The sequence below is a fragment of the Filicampus tigris genome, chromosome 4 (genome assembly GCF_054856515.1).
Source record: "Filicampus tigris isolate MCC_2025a chromosome 4, RoL_Ftig_1.0, whole genome shotgun sequence".
Classification (NCBI taxonomy): domain Eukaryota; kingdom Metazoa; phylum Chordata; class Actinopteri; order Syngnathiformes; family Syngnathidae; genus Filicampus; species Filicampus tigris.
In genome coordinates this window covers 3,405,900-3,423,294 of record NC_141220.1, presented here as the reverse complement: position 1 = coordinate 3,423,294, position 17,395 = coordinate 3,405,900, and the positions used below count along the sequence as shown (strand labels likewise).

At 43.5% G+C, this 17,395-nt stretch overlaps 7 non-coding genes across 7 annotated transcripts; 3 read left to right on the top strand and 4 right to left on the bottom strand.

Moving 5' to 3' along the window:
- Window positions 1–640: 640 nt before the first annotated feature.
- trnal-aag (transfer RNA leucine (anticodon AAG)) lies at window positions 641–722 on the bottom strand. Its single transcript has one exon. It is a non-coding gene; the product is annotated as a tRNA-Leu (tRNA).
- Window positions 723–2,408: 1,686 nt separating this feature from the next.
- Window positions 2,409–2,480, top strand: trnam-cau (transfer RNA methionine (anticodon CAU)). Its single transcript has one exon. It is a non-coding gene; the product is annotated as a tRNA-Met (tRNA).
- A 1,420-nt stretch (window positions 2,481–3,900) lies between these two features.
- On the bottom strand, window positions 3,901–3,982 carry trnal-aag (transfer RNA leucine (anticodon AAG)). The gene has a single exon. It is a non-coding gene; the product is annotated as a tRNA-Leu (tRNA).
- Window positions 3,983–5,668: 1,686 nt separating this feature from the next.
- On the top strand, window positions 5,669–5,740 carry trnam-cau (transfer RNA methionine (anticodon CAU)). Its single transcript has one exon. It is a non-coding gene; the product is annotated as a tRNA-Met (tRNA).
- Window positions 5,741–7,160: 1,420 nt separating this feature from the next.
- trnal-aag (transfer RNA leucine (anticodon AAG)) lies at window positions 7,161–7,242 on the bottom strand. Its single transcript has one exon. It is a non-coding gene; the product is annotated as a tRNA-Leu (tRNA).
- A 1,686-nt stretch (window positions 7,243–8,928) lies between these two features.
- Window positions 8,929–9,000, top strand: trnam-cau (transfer RNA methionine (anticodon CAU)). The gene has a single exon. It is a non-coding gene; the product is annotated as a tRNA-Met (tRNA).
- A 1,420-nt stretch (window positions 9,001–10,420) lies between these two features.
- trnal-aag (transfer RNA leucine (anticodon AAG)) lies at window positions 10,421–10,502 on the bottom strand. Its single transcript has one exon. It is a non-coding gene; the product is annotated as a tRNA-Leu (tRNA).
- Between the last annotated feature and the right edge of the window lie 6,893 nt (window positions 10,503–17,395).

Sequence of the window (17,395 nt, the reverse complement as noted above, 5' to 3'; positions counted from 1 at the left end):
TCTTGCACAGTGAGGAATACAATGTTGTGTTATAGTGTAATGTAAAACAAAGCAAAAACTGAGAAGGAGAATGACAGAGTAGAGAAGGAAAAACTCCTCACGTCAAAGCTCAGCTGTAAACCTGCACTTCAGAAAAACAGCAATCTTTTCAGGACAGGAATATGCATATTTTGGACGTGTCCAACCCAATACTTGCTAGAAAGAAAGTGAATAATACAAAGGTTATGAAACAAACAGCAGAGTGGCGCAGCGGAAGCGTGCTGGGCCCATAACCCAGAGGTCGATGGATCAAAACAATCCTCTGCAATCTGTGGTAGGTTAGTCACTCCCACTGTGCTGTACTTAGGATGTTGATAAAAGCCTATGGTTTTAAGCATTGATATTGATCAAAAAACGTTTCAACTCTTGGGAACTTGCATGTGCGAGATGATGACTTCCTCGGTTCACTCACTTTATATGAGAAAAGTCTACGTTTTTGCACTTTTAACATAGACTGTGAATGTATGCATCATGAGGGCAATCCATTTCAACATGTGAAGACCAAGGTTATTGACATGAAGGAAGGAACATTGATGGGAGTGAATGGATTGGTGTGGCAAGACAACACAATTGAGTGTATTAACCCCAACTGAGGTGTAAATGGCAGTGGTGGGACTTGAACCCACGCCTCAAGAGAGACTGGAGCCTTAATCCAGCGCCTTAGACCGCTCGGCCACACTACCTAAGTTTATGTAACCAAGACAGGACCTTTGTTTGAAAAAATTAAGAGTCGGACGGAAAATTTCAGAGCTACTGGATCACTTGCCACGCCCATTGTTGCCAACTTTTACATAGAGGACGTGGAAAGTCTCTTTTTCGGGACAGGGCCATTTTTGTAGCTGTGTAGAAAATAACCCACACTCACTGACCAATACTTTATAGTCATAACACACACTGGAAGACAAAATGAGCATTATCACGACCCTAAAACATAGACCTGAAGACCTCCAAATAGCCCGCAAGGCAGCGAGAGAACATAGGCACCTTAGGGAAGACCTCGAAACCTGAGGTGACCCCATCTGGTCCATCGTAAAAAGTGCATTGAGTTCAAGGAGGGACAAAAGCATAGAGGATGAAAAAGAAAAGTGTGCAGAAACAATATTGTCTTTCCGTATGTATCATTTCCATCTGAAAAACAACAAAGGATTTCCATCTTAGACGACATTCCAATACACTTCAAACCCGGCAACACCCTGGGACAAAGGCTGGAACAGTCCCAAAAACAAGCACCCCACAGGAAAGCAATCTGGTCTATGCAGTCAAGCATGGTGAAGAACGAATTGATTTGTATTGTGTTTTGGGGAAACGAAGCAAGCACTGAGCAGGAGAATGACAGAGTATAGAAGGGCAAACTTCCCAAGTCAAAACTCAGCTGTCAACCTGCACCTCAGAAAAACGGCACTTTTCAGACCAGGAATGTGCATATTCTGGACAGAGAACACAGTCCAGGCGCTATTAAATGCTCGTGCGAGCCAGTACTTGCAAGAAAGAGGGAATGAACACTAAAAACACAGACCAATGCACAGCGGTAGCGTGCTGGGCCCATAACCCAGAGGACGATGGATCGAAACCATCCTCTGCTATCTGTGATGGGTTTTTCATTACCTGAACCCTACCCTTTGGATCTTGTTAAAATGATTCAAGCGAAGGTCATGAGAACATTTAATGTTCGGATTTACCAATTGTTTGGAACTTGCACATGGAAATTGACCTTTTAAAAACTTAGCTGACTTTGCATTGGAAAAATCCTCCTATTTTCACTTTTAGTATGAACTGCGCTTGTACACACCATGTTGGCAGTCTTGTTCAACATTTGAAAGGCAAAATATATTGACTTGAAGGCAGGAAACTTTGAGAAGATAGAACAGGTTTGTGTGGCAAGACAACAAAAGTGAGCACAATACCTCAACAGACACGGATATTGTGGTATTTGAAACCACACCTCAAGACGGAGTAGAATATAAAGCCAGGGGACAATACCACTCGGCCACACTATCTTAAGATACTTCGCTTCAAAGGACCTTTGAAAGGTTAAGACTGCGAAGGAAACCCAGCTGTGGGATCCCATGTATCCCCGATGATAGCCAACCTTTAACTGACCAGACACCGCCGAGAAAAGCAATCTGGTCAATGCTGTCTTGCACAGTGAGGAATACAATGATGTGTTATAGTGTATTGGAAAACCAAGCAAAAACTGAGAAGGAGAATGACACAGTAGAGAAGGGAAAACTCCTCAAGTCAAAGCTCAGCTGTAAACCTGCACTTCAGAAAAACAGCAATCTTTTCAGGACAGGAATATGCAGATTTTGGACATCCAACCCAATACTTGCTAGAAAGAAAATGAATAATACAAAGGTTATGAAACAAATAGCAGAGTGGCGCAGCGGAAGCGTGCTGGGCCCATAACCCAGAGGTCGATGGATCGAAACCATCCTCTGCTATCTGAGATGGGTTGTTCATTACCTGAGCCCTACCGTTTGGATCTTTTTCAAAGGCTTTAAGCATTGATCATGAGAAAGTTTAAAGTTCGGATTTTCCTACTGTTTGGAACTTGCACGTGGAAATTGACATTTTAAAAACTTAGCTGACTTTGCATTGAAATAATCCTCCTATTTTCACTTTTAGTATGAACTGCGCTTGTACCCATCATGTTGGCATTCTTGTTCAACATTTGAAAGGCAAAGATATTGACATGAAGGCAGGAAACCTTGACAAGATAGAACAAGTTTGTGTGGCAAGACAACAAAACTGAGCACACTACCTCAACAAACAGGGAAGTGGCAGGATTTGAAACAACACCGCAACACAGAGTGGCATATAAATCCAGGGGATAATTCTACTCGGCCACACTACCTTAAGATACTTCACTTTAAAGGAAGTCCGCTGATAGTGTAGTGGTACACACGCCTGAGTTGTGTGCGGGCAGCGTGGGATCGATTCCCGCTCAGTGACAGTGTCTATGTGTGCCCTGCGACTGGCTGGCGACCAGTTCGGGGTGTAGTCTGCCTTCGCCCATTGACGGCTGGGATAGGCTCCAGCAACTCCCCGCGACCCTATATAGGATAAGCGGTTTGGAAGATGACATGACATGACTTTAAAGGAACTTTGTTTGAAAGGTTAAGACTGCGAAGAAGAACCGGCTGCGGGATCCCCTGATCCCCTATGATAGCCAACCTTTAACTGACCAGACACCGCAGAGAAAAGCAATCTGGTCAATGCTGTCTTGCACAGTGAGGAATACAATGTTGTGTTATAGTGTAATGTAAAACAAAGCAAAAACTGAGAAGGAGAATGACAGAGTAGAGAAGGAAAAACTCCTCACGTCAAAGCTCAGCTGTAAACCTGCACTTCAGAAAAACAGCAATCTTTTCAGGACAGGAATATGCATATTTTGGACGTGTCCAACCCAATACTTGCTAGAAAGAAAGTGAATAATACAAAGGTTATGAAACAAACAGCAGAGTGGCGCAGCGGAAGCGTGCTGGGCCCATAACCCAGAGGTCGATGGATCAAAACAATCCTCTGCAATCTGTGGTAGGTTAGTCACTCCCACTGTGCTGTACTTAGGATGTTGATAAAAGCCTATGGTTTTAAGCATTGATATTGATCAAAAAACGTTTCAACTCTTGGGAACTTGCATGTGCGAGATGATGACTTCCTCGGTTCACTCACTTTATATGAGAAAAGTCTACGTTTTTGCACTTTTAACATAGACTGTGAATGTATGCATCATGAGGGCAATCCATTTCAACATGTGAAGACCAAGGTTATTGACATGAAGGAAGGAACATTGATGGGAGTGAATGGATTGGTGTGGCAAGACAACACAATTGAGTGTATTAACCCCAACTGAGGTGTAAATGGCAGTGGTGGGACTTGAACCCACGCCTCAAGAGAGACTGGAGCCTTAATCCAGCGCCTTAGACCGCTCGGCCACACTACCTAAGTTTATGTAACCAAGACAGGACCTTTGTTTGAAAAAATTAAGAGTCGGACGGAAAATTTCAGAGCTACTGGATCACTTGCCACCCCCATTGTTGCCAACTTTTACATAGAGGACGTGGAAAGTCTCTTTTTCGGGACAGGGCCATTTTTGTAGCTGTGTAGAAAATAACCCACACTCACTGACCAATACTTTATAGTCATAACACACACTGGAAGACAAAATGAGCATTATCACGACCCTAAAACATAGACCTGAAGACCTCCAAATAGCCCGCAAGGCAGCGAGAGAACATAGGCACCTTAGGGAAGACCTCGAAACCTGAGGTGACCCCATCTGGTCCATCGTAAAAAGTGCATTGAGTTCAAGGAGGGACAAAAGCATAGAGGATGAAAAAGAAAAGAGTGCAGAAACAATATTGTCTTTCCGGATGTATCAGCTCCATCTGAAAAACAACAAAGGATTTCCATCTTAGACGACATTCCAATACACTTCAAACCCGGCAACACCCTGGGACAAAGGCTGGAACAGTCCCAAAAACAAGCACCCCACAGGAAAGCAATCTGGTCTATGCAGTCAAGCATGGTGAAGAACGAATTGATTTGTATTGTGTTTTGGGGAAACGAAGCAAGCACTGAGCAGGAGAATGACAGAGTATAGAAGGGCAAACTTCCCAAGTCAAAACTCAGCTGTCAACCTGCACCTCAGAAAAACGGCACTTTTCAGACCAGGAATGTGCATATTCTGGACAGAGAACACAGTCCAGGCGCTATTAAATGCTCGTGCGAGCCAGTACTTGCAAGAAAGAGGGAATGAACACTAAAAACACAGACCAATGCACAGCGGTAGCGTGCTGGGCCCATAACCCAGAGGACGATGGATCGAAACCATCCTCTGCTATCTGTGATGGGTTTTTCATTACCTGAACCCTACCCTTTGGATCTTGTTAAAATGATTCAAGCGAAGGTCATGAGAACATTTAATGTTCGGATTTACCAATTGTTTGGAACTTGCACATGGAAATTGACCTTTTAAAAACTTAGCTGACTTTGCATTGGAAAAATCCTCCTATTTTCACTTTTAGTATGAACTGCGCTTGTACACACCATGTTGGCAGTCTTGTTCAACATTTGAAAGGCAAAATATATTGACTTGAAGGCAGGAAACTTTGAGAAGATAGAACAGGTTTGTGTGGCAAGACAACAAAAGTGAGCACAATACCTCAACAGACACGGAAATTGTGGTATTTGAAACCACACCTCAAGACGGAGTAGAATATAAAGCCAGGGGACAATACCACTCGGCCACACTATCTTAAGATACTTCGCTTCAAAGGACCTTTGAAAGGTTAAGACTGCGAAGGAAACCCAGCTGTGGGATCCCATGTATCCCCGATGATAGCCAACCTTTAACTGACCAGACACCGCCGAGAAAAGCAATCTGGTCAATGCTGTCTTGCACAGTGAGGAATACAATGATGTGTTATAGTGTATTGGAAAACCAAGCAAAAACTGAGAAGGAGAATGACACAGTAGAGAAGGGAAAACTCCTCAAGTCAAAGCTCAGCTGTAAACCTGCACTTCAGAAAAACAGCAATCTTTTCAGGACAGGAATATGCAGATTTTGGACATCCAACCCAATACTTGCTAGAAAGAAAATGAATAATACAAAGGTTATGAAACAAATAGCAGAGTGGCGCAGCGGAAGCGTGCTGGGCCCATAACCCAGAGGTCGATGGATCGAAACCATCCTCTGCTATCTGAGATGGGTTGTTCATTACCTGAGCCCTACCGTTTGGATCTTTTTCAAAGGCTTTAAGCATTGATCATGAGAAAGTTTAAAGTTCGGATTTTCCTACTGTTTGGAACTTGCACGTGGAAATTGACATTTTAAAAACTTAGCTGACTTTGCATTGAAATAATCCTCCTATTTTCACTTTTAGTATGAACTGCGCTTGTACCCATCATGTTGGCATTCTTGTTCAACATTTGAAAGGCAAAGATATTGACATGAAGGCAGGAAACCTTGACAAGATAGAACAAGTTTGTGTGGCAAGACAACAAAACTGAGCACACTACCTCAACAAACAGGGAAGTGGCAGGATTTGAAACAACACCGCAACACAGAGTGGCATATAAATCCAGGGGATAATTCTACTCGGCCACACTACCTTAAGATACTTCACTTTAAAGGAAGTCCGCTGATAGTGTAGTGGTACACACGCCTGAGTTGTGTGCGGGCAGCGTGGGATCGATTCCCGCTCAGTGACAGTGTCTATGTGTGCCCTGCGACTGGCTGGCGACCAGTTCGGGGTGTAGTCTGCCTTCGCCCATTGACGGCTGGGATAGGCTCCAGCAACTCCCCGCGACCCTATATAGGATAAGCGGTTTGGAAGATGACATGACATGACTTTAAAGGAACTTTGTTTGAAAGGTTAAGACTGCGAAGAAGAACCGGCTGCGGGATCCCCTGATCCCCTATGATAGCCAACCTTTAACTGACCAGACACCGCAGAGAAAAGCAATCTGGTCAATGCTGTCTTGCACAGTGAGGAATACAATGTTGTGTTATAGTGTAATGTAAAACAAAGCAAAAACTGAGAAGGAGAATGACAGAGTAGAGAAGGAAAAACTCCTCACGTCAAAGCTCAGCTGTAAACCTGCACTTCAGAAAAACAGCAATCTTTTCAGGACAGGAATATGCATATTTTGGACGTGTCCAACCCAATACTTGCTAGAAAGAAAGTGAATAATACAAAGGTTATGAAACAAACAGCAGAGTGGCGCAGCGGAAGCGTGCTGGGCCCATAACCCAGAGGTCGATGGATCAAAACAATCCTCTGCAATCTGTGGTAGGTTAGTCACTCCCACTGTGCTGTACTTAGGATGTTGATAAAAGCCTATGGTTTTAAGCATTGATATTGATCAAAAAACGTTTCAACTCTTGGGAACTTGCATGTGCGAGATGATGACTTCCTCGGTTCACTCACTTTATATGAGAAAAGTCTACGTTTTTGCACTTTTAACATAGACTGTGAATGTATGCATCATGAGGGCAATCCATTTCAACATGTGAAGACCAAGGTTATTGACATGAAGGAAGGAACATTGATGGGAGTGAATGGATTGGTGTGGCAAGACAACACAATTGAGTGTATTAACCCCAACTGAGGTGTAAATGGCAGTGGTGGGACTTGAACCCACGCCTCAAGAGAGACTGGAGCCTTAATCCAGCGCCTTAGACCGCTCGGCCACACTACCTAAGTTTATGTAACCAAGACAGGACCTTTGTTTGAAAAAATTAAGAGTCGGACGGAAAATTTCAGAGCTACTGGATCACTTGCCACGCCCTTTGTTGCCAACTTTTACATAGTGGACGTGGAAAGTCTCTTTTTCGGGACAGGGCCATTTTTGTAGCTGTGTAGAAAATAACCCACACTCACTGACCAATACTTTATAGTCATAACACACACTGGAAGACAAAATGAGCATTATCACGACCCTAAAACATAGACCTGAAGACCTCCAAATAGCCCGCAAGGCAGCGAGAGAACATAGGCACCTTAGGGAAGACCTCGAAACCTGAGGTGACCCCATCTGGTCCATCGTAAAAAGTGCATTGAGTTCAAGGAGGGACAAAAGCATAGAGGATGAAAAAGAAAAGAGTGCAGAAACAATATTGTCTTTCCGTATGTATCAGCTCCATCTGAAAAACAACAAAGGATTTCCATCTTAGACGACATTCCAATACACTTCAAACCCGGCAACACCCTGGGACAAAGGCTGGAACAGTCCCAAAAACAAGCACCCCACAGGAAAGCAATCTGGTCTATGCAGTCAAGCATGGTGAAGAACGAATTGATTTGTATTGTGTTTTGGGGAAACGAAGCAAGCACTGAGCAGGAGAATGACAGAGTATAGAAGGGCAAACTTCCCAAGTCAAAACTCAGCTGTCAACCTGCACCTCAGAAAAACGGCACTTTTCAGACCAGGAATGTGCATATTCTGGACAGAGAACACAGTCCAGGCGCTATTAAATGCTCGTGCGAGCCAGTACTTGCAAGAAAGAGGGAATGAACACTAAAAACACAGACCAATGCACAGCGGTAGCGTGCTGGGCCCATAACCCAGAGGACGATGGATCGAAACCATCCTCTGCTATCTGTGATGGGTTTTTCATTACCTGAACCCTACCCTTTGGATCTTGTTAAAATGATTCAAGCGAAGGTCATGAGAACATTTAATGTTCGGATTTACCAATTGTTTGGAACTTGCACATGGAAATTGACCTTTTAAAAACTTAGCTGACTTTGCATTGGAAAAATCCTCCTATTTTCACTTTTAGTATGAACTGCGCTTGTACACACCATGTTGGCAGTCTTGTTCAACATTTGAAAGGCAAAATATATTGACTTGAAGGCAGGAAACTTTGAGAAGATAGAACAGGTTTGTGTGGCAAGACAACAAAAGTGAGCACAATACCTCAACAGACACGGAAATTGTGGTATTTGAAACCACACCTCAAGACGGAGTAGAATATAAAGCCAGGGGACAATACCACTCGGCCACACTATCTTAAGATACTTCGCTTCAAAGGACCTTTGAAAGGTTAAGACTGCGAAGGAAACCCAGCTGTGGGATCCCATGTATCCCCGATGATAGCCAACCTTTAACTGACCAGACACCGCCGAGAAAAGCAATCTGGTCAATGCTGTCTTGCACAGTGAGGAATACAATGATGTGTTATAGTGTATTGGAAAACCAAGCAAAAACTGAGAAGGAGAATGACACAGTAGAGAAGGGAAAACTCCTCAAGTCAAAGCTCAGCTGTAAACCTGCACTTCAGAAAAACAGCAATCTTTTCAGGACAGGAATATGCAGATTTTGGACATCCAACCCAATACTTGCTAGAAAGAAAGTGAATAATACAAAGGCTATGAAACAAACAGCAGAGTGGCGCAGCGGAAGCGTGCTGGGCCCATAACCCAGAGGTCGATGGATCGAAACCATCCTCTGCTATCTGAGATGGGTTGTTCATTACCTGAGCCCTACCATTTGGATCTTTTTCAAAGGCTTTAAGCATTGATCATGAGAAAGTTTAAAGTTCGGATTTTCCTACTGTTTGGAACTTGCACGTGGAAATTGACATTTTAAAAACTTAGCTGACTTTGCATTGAAATAATCCTCCTATTTTCACTTTTAGTATGAACTGCGCTTGTACCCATCATGTTGGCATTCTTGTTCAACATTTGAAAGGCAAAGATATTGACATGAAGGCAGGAAACCTTGACAAGATAGAACAAGTTTGTGTGGCAAGACAACAAAACTGAGCACACTACCTCAACAGACAGGGAAGTGGCAGGATTTGAAACAACACCGCAACACAGAGTGGAATATAAATCCAGGGGATAATACTACTCGGCCACACTACCTTAAGATACTTCACTTTAAAGGAAGTCTGCTGATAGTGTAGTGGTACACACGCCTGAGTTGTGTGCGGGCAGCGTGGGATCGATTCCCGCTCAGTGACAGTGTCTATGTGTGCCCTGCGACTGGCTGGCGACCAGTTCGGGGTGTAGTCTGCCTTCGCCCATTGACGGCTGGGATAGGCTCCAGCAACTCCCCGCGACCCTATATAGGATAAGCGGTTTGGAAGATGACATGACATGACTTTAAAGGAACTTTGTTTGAAAGGTTAAGACTGCGAAGAAGAACCGGCTGCGGGATCCCCTGATCCCCTACGATAGCCAACCTTTAACTGACCAGACACCGCAGAGAAAAGCAATCTGGTCAATGCTGTCTTGCACAGTGAGGAATACAATGTTGTGTTATAGTGTAATGTAAAACAAAGCAAAAACTGAGAAGGAGAATGACAGAGTAGAGAAGGAAAAACTCCTCACGTCAAAGCTCAGCTGTAAACCTGCACTTCAGAAAAACAGCAATCTTTTCAGGACAGGAATATGCATATTTTGGACGTGTCCAACCCAATACTTGCTAAAAAGAAAGTGAATAATACAAAGGTTATGAAACAAACAGCAGAGTGGCGCAGCGGAAGCGTGCTGGGCCCATAACCCAGAGGTCGATGGATCAAAACAATCCTCTGCAATCTGTGGTAGGTTAGTCACTCCCACTGTGCTGTACTTAGGATGTTGATAAAAGCCTATGGTTTTAAGCATTGATATTGATCAAAAAACGTTTCAACTCTTGGGAACTTGCATGTGCGAGATGATGACTTCCTCGGTTCACTCATTTTATATGAGAAAAGTCTACGTTTTTGCACTTTTAACATAGACTGTGAATGTATGCATCATGAGGGCAATCCATTTCAACATGTGAAGACCAAGGTTATTGACATGAAGGAAGGAACATTGATGGGAGTGAATGGATTGGTGTGGCAAGACAACACAATTGAGTGTATTAACCCCAACTGAGGTGTAAATGGCAGTGGTGGTACTTGAACCCACGCCTCAAGAGAGACTGGAGCCTTAATCCAGCGCCTTAGACCGCTCGGCCACACTACCTAAGTTTATGTAACCAAGACAGGACCTTTGTTTGAAAAAATTAAGAGTCGGACGGAAAATTTCAGAGCTACTGGATCACTTGCCACGCCCATTGTTGCCAACTTTTACATAGAGGACGTGGAAAGTCTCTTTTTCGGGACAGGGCCATTTTTGTAGCTGTGTAGAAAATAACCCACACTCACTGACCAATACTTTATAGTCATAACACACACTGGAAGACAAAATGAGCATTATCACGACCCTAAAACATAGACCTGAAGACCTCCAAATAGCCCGCAAGGCAGCGAGAGAACATAGGCACCTTAGGGAAGACCTCGAAACCTGAGGTGACCCCATCTGGTCCATCGTAAAAAGTGCATTGAGTTCAAGGAGGGACAAAAGCATAGAGGATGAAAAAGAAAAGAGTGCAGAAACAATATTGTCTTTCCGTATGTATCAGCTCCATCTGAAAAACAACAAAGGATTTCCATCTTAGACGACATTCCAATACACTTCAAACCCGGCAACACCCTGGGACAAAGGCTGGAACAGTCCCAAAAACAAGCACCCCACAGGAAAGCAATCTGGTCTATGCAGTCAAGCATGGTGAAGAACGAATTGATTTGTATTGTGTTTTGGGGAAACGAAGCAAGCACTGAGCAGGAGAATGACAGAGTATAGAAGGGCAAACTTCCCAAGTCAAAACTCAGCTGTCAACCTGCACCTCAGAAAAACGGCACTTTTCAGACCAGGAATGTGCATATTCTGGACAGAGAACACAGTCCAGGGGCTATTAAATGCTCGTGCGAGCCAGTACTTGCAAGAAAGAGGGAATGAACACTAAAAACACAGACCAATGCACAGCGGTAGCGTGCTGGGCCCATAACCCAGAGGACGATGGATCGAAACCATCCTCTGCTATCTGTGATGGGTTTTTCATTACCTGAACCCTACCCTTTGGATCTTGTTCAAATGAATCAAGCGAATATCATGAGAACATTTAATGTTCGGATTTACCAATAGTTTGGAACTTGCACGTGGAAATTGACCTTTTAAAAACTTAGCTGACTTTGCATTGGAAAAATCCTCCTATTTTCACTTTTAGTATGAACTGCGCTTGTACACACCATGTTGGCAGTCTTGTTCAACATTTGAAAGGCAAAATATATTGACTTGAAGGCAGGAAACTTTGAGAAGATAGAACAGGTTTGTGTGGCAAGACAACAAAAGTGAGCACACTGCCTCAACAGACATGGAAATTGTGGTAAAAGTAGCGTGCTGGGCCCATAACCCAGAGGTCGATGGATCAAAACAATCCTCTGCAATCTGTGGTAGGTTAGTCACTCCCACTGTGCTGTACTTAGGATGTTGATAAAAGCCTATGGTTTTAAGCATTGATATTGATCAAAAAACGTTTCAACTCTTGGGAACTTGCATGTGCGAGGTGATGACTTCCTCGGTTCACTCACTTTATATGAGAAAAGTCTGCGTTTTTGCACTTTTAACACTGTGAATGTATGCATCATGAGGGCAATCCATTTCAACATGTGAAGACCAAGGTTATTGACATGAAGGAAGGAAGCGTGCTGGGCCCATAACCCAGAGGTCGATGGATCAAAACCATCCTCTGCTATCTGCGATGGGTTGTTCATTATCTGAACCATACCCTTTGGATCTTTTTCAAAGGCTTTAAGCATTGATCATGAGAAAGTTTAAAGTTCGGATTTTCCGACTGTATGGAACTTGCACGTGGAAATTGACATTTTAAAAACTCAGCTGACTTTGCATTGGAAAAATCCTCCTATTTTCACTTTTAGTATGAACTGCGCTTGTACCCATCATGTTGGCAGTTTTGTTCAACATTTCAAAGGCAAAAGATATTGACATGAAGGCAGGAAACCTTGACAAGATAGAACAGGTTTTTTTGGCAAGACAACAAAACTGAGCACACTACCTCAACAGACAGGGAAGTAGCAGTATTTGAAACCACAACTCAAGACAGAGTGGAATATAAATCCAGGGGATAACAATACTCGGCCACACTACCTTACGATACTTCACTTTGAAGGAACTTTGTTTGAAAGGTTAAGACTCCGAAGAAAAACCAGCTGCGGGATCCCCTGTATCCCCTATGATAGCCAACCTTTAACTGACCAGACACCGCAGAGAAATGCAATCTGGTCAATGTTGTCTTGCACAGTGAGGAATACAATGATGTGTTATAGTGTATTGGAAAACCAAGCAAAAACTGAGAAGGACAATGACACAGTAGAGAAGGGAAAACTCATCGAGTCAAAGCTCAGCTGTAAACCTGCACTTCAGAAAAACAGCAATCTTTTCAGGACAGGAATATGCAGATTTTGGACGTCCAACCCAATATTTGCTAGAAAGAAAGTGATTAATACAAAGTTTATGAAACAAACAGCAGAGTGGCGCAGCGGAAGCGTGCTGGCATAACCCAGAGGTCGATGGATTGAAACCATCCTCTGCTATCTGTGATGGGTTGTTCATTACCTGAACCCTACCCTTTGGATCTTTTTCAAAGGCTTATGCAGATTTTGGACGTCCAACCCAATATTTGCTAGAAAGAAAGTGATTAATACAAAGTTTATAAAACAAACAGCAGAGTGGCGCAGCGGAAGCGTGCAGGCATAACCCAGAGGTCGATGGATTGAAACCATCCTCTGCTATCTGTGATGGGTTGTTCATTACCTCAACCCTACCCTTTGGATCTTTTTCAAAGGCTTTAAGCATTGATCATGAGAAAGTTTAAAGTTTGGATTTTCCTACTGTATGGAACTTGCACGTGGAAATTGACATTTTAAAAATCTAGCTGACTATGCATTGGAAAAATCCTCCTATTTTCACTTTTAGTATGAACTGCGCTTGTACACACCATGTTGGCAGTCTTGTTAAACATTTGAAAGGCAAAAGATATTGACATGAAGGCAGGAAACTTTGAAAAGATAGAACAGGTTTGTGTGGCAAGACAACAAAAGTGAGCACACTACCTCAACTGACATGGAAATGGTAGTATTTGTAACCACACCTCAAGACAGAGTGGAATATAAATCCAGGGGATAATACCACTCGGCCACACTACCTTAAGATACTTCACTTCAAAGGACCTTTGTTTGAAAGGTTAAGACTGCGAAGGAAACCCAGCTGTGGGATCCCATGTATCCCCTATGATAGCCAACCTTTAACTGACCAGACACCGCAGAGAAAAGCAATCTGGTCAACGCTGTCTTGCACAGTGAGGAATACAATGATGTGTTATAGTGTATTGGAAAACCAAGCAAAAACTGAGAAGGATAATGACACACTAGAGAAGGGAAAACTCCTCAAGTCAAAGCTCAGCTGTAAACCTGCACTTCAGAAAAACAGCAATCTTTTCAGGACAGGAATATGCAGATTTTAAACATCCAACCCAATACTTGCTAGAAAGAAAGTGAATAATATAAAGGTTATGAAACGAACAGCAGAGTGGCGCAGCGGAAGCGTGCTGGGCCCATAACCCAGAGGTCGATGGATCAAAACAATCCTCTGCAATCTGTGGTAGGTTAGTCACTCCCACTGTGCTGTTCTTAGGATGTTGATAAAAGCCTATGGTTTTAAGCATTGATCTTGATCAAAAAATGTTTCAACTGTTGAGAACTTGCATGTGCGAGGTGATCTCTTCCTCAGTTCTCTCACTTTATATGAAAGAAATCTTCCTTTTTGCACTTTTAACATAGACTGTGAATGTATGCATCATGAGGGCAATCCATTTCAATGTGTAAAGGCCAAGGATATTGACATGAAGGAAGGAACATTGATGGGAGTGAATGGATTGGTGTGGCAAGACAACACAATTGAGTGTATTAACCCCAACTGAGGTGTAAATGGCAGTTGAACCCACGCCTCAAGAGAGACTGGAGCCTTAATCCAGCGCCTTCGACCGCTAGGCCACACTACCTAAATTTATGTAACCAAGACAGGACCTTTGTTTGAAAAAATTAAGAGTCGGACGGAAAATTTCAGAGCTACTGGATCATTTGTCTTTCCCATTGTTGCCAACTTTTACATAGAGGACGTGGAAAGTCTCTTTTTCGGGACAGGGCCATTTTTGTAACGGTTTAGAAAAAAACCCCACACTCACTGACCAGGTCCGCTGATAGTGTAGTGGTACACACGCCCGAGTTGTGTGCGGGCAGCGTGGGATCGATTCCCGCTCAGTGACAGTGTCTATGTGTGCCCTGCGACTGGCTGGCGACCAGTCCGGGGTGTAGTCTGCCTTCGCCCGTTGACGGCTGGGATAGGCTCCAGCAACTCCCCGCGACCCTGTATAGGATAAGCGGTTTGGAAAATGACATGACATGACATGACTCACTGACCAATACTTTATAGTCATAACACACACTGGAAGACAAAATGAGCATTATCACGACCCTAAAACACAGACCTGAAGACCTCCAAATAGCCCGCAAGGCAGCGAGAGAACATTGGCACCTTAGGGAAGACCTCGAAACCTGAGGTGACCCCATCTGGTCCATCGTAAAAAGTCCATCTAGTTCCAGGAGGGACAAAAGCATAGATCTTTCCGTTAGAGTGACCAGAGCCAAACTCACCAGATGTGGGACAGGGAGTATACTTGTGGGGGACTATGTGGGACGCAGCTGACGCTTGTGGCGGACACCAAACATTTATGACAATGACACAGCTTGTCAACTGTTCAGTAACATATAATATAATAAACTGTAACAAAAATAATTTAATAATACTTTACAAAAAATGTAAAAATATATATTTTTTAAGAATCTCACTGGGTGGGAAGTCTGTCAATCTGGGTGGGCCTGTGCCCACCAAGGCCCACCTATAGCTCTGCCCTTGCAATCGGAGCTCACAATAAAGTCTGAAATTAGTCAGTCTCTTCATATCTTGAGGTAGATGCACTTTAACAATAGTCACACTCACACAATAGAACCTTGTCAAATCTCAAGTCAACATGTAGAGTATGAAGTCATGTCATGTCATCTTCCAAACCGCTTATCCTATACAGGGTCGCGGGGAGTTGCTGGAGCCTATCCCAGCGAGTATGAAGTGCAGTCACAATTTACTACAGGAACAAAGACAATCCAAACAAAGACAGGCTACTACAACTACTGCAATTCAAATATTTTCAAGTTAAACAGCCACAGCATAAAACGAAAATAAAACAAGAAGTATATCAAAAATAGTCAGGAGATAACAATACTGTAACTACAATAAATTTAGTTGTAAACAAACGTGTCCACCATAGCAGCACTATGCACTTCCAGAACCAAGGAAAGCACTGATGAAACACTTTCGGTTATGTCCATCACAACTCAAGTCTTTCAGTTTTCTCCATAACAGCAGCAGCAGCCACAATGTTCACAGAAAGCTTTATCTGACTCGTCTTTCACTGGCTTCACCCAAGGAAAATGAGTTCCCAGACCTTGTTATAAGATAAGATAAGATAAGATAAGATAAGTTAGGAATGCCTTTATTGATCCCACAGTGGGGAAATTTTCATTGTTACAGCAGCAAAGATATAGGTCACACAGGGACGGCGGCATAATGTAGCCATTAATGTACAACATTGACGGCAAACATTCAGGATCAAACCTATGTAAATATACGCAGTAACATGTGTATATACACATGTATAGACACACCAACATACGTCTACATAAAAAGTATGAGGAACACTCATTTTGGCCTGTACATAGTACAGAGGAAAAATACTCTAAGTAAGTGACAGTGCTGCAGTGCTGTAGTTAAATGTAAGGAACAGCATTGGATAAAAATAAAACTAGACTAACAGTAGTGGGGAATGTTGAGTATTGCACGGTGTTACAGTAGTGGGGAAAATTGGGTATTGCACAATATGAGCTCAGGTGCAGGACTGCACAATTGCACCAGTTTGTAGAGACTACACAATGTTCTTGTTAAAGAGTCTGACAGCAGCAGGCAAGAAGAAACGGCGGAATCTCTCCTTTGCACAGCGAGGGTGTAACAGTCTGTCACTGAAGGTGCTGTGGAGTGCTGTTAGGGTGCCCTGGAGGGGGTGGTCCGGGTTGCCCAGCAATGATGACAGCTTGGCCAACATCCTCCTGTCCCCCACCGAGTCCACAGAGTGCAGGGAGCAGCCCAGGACAGAGCCGGCCCTCCTGACCAGTTTGTCCAGCCGCTTCTTGTCCCGGGCCGAGACGCCGCCTGCCCAGGTGACCACTCCCTGGGAGATGACCGATGCAACCACCGAGTCATAAAAGTTCCTGAGGAGTGTCCCCTGAACCCCAAAAGACCTCAGTCTCCTGAGTAGGAAGAGTCTGCTCTGACTCTTCTTATAGAGGGCGTCTGTGTTGTCGCACCAGTCCTGCATTTCATGTTCTTTGCAGTCTTCTTACTTTCCTTTGAGTCCTCCATTTTCATTAATTCATCACAAATGTATGGAACGCGTCGCTAAAATGCTTGTTTTTGGTAGGCGTATCTTTAAAAACAACTATTGCCTGCATGTGCGCTCGGCTGTTTGATTGACAGCATACCCCTGCCTCTCATAGTCTCGCACGCAGACAGTCACACCAGCCCGAACACCATGCACCCCCCACACACACAAACACACACATAGCCCAAGACCCGCCCCCACTGTGTGTTGTCTGCTCTCAGCACACAAGCGTTTAATAAAAAACAAGTTTTTAAGCGCACGTTTGAAAATTGGTGCCTGCCAATCAGACATGCGGGACAGCGAGTCAATTTGCGGGACACATAAAAAATCATTCAAATGCGGGACAGTCCCGCGTAAATCGGGACATATGGTCACCCTACTTTCTTTATGTATCAGCTCCATCTGAAAAACAACAAAGGATTTCCAACATTCCAATACACTTCAAACCTGGCAACACCCTGGGACA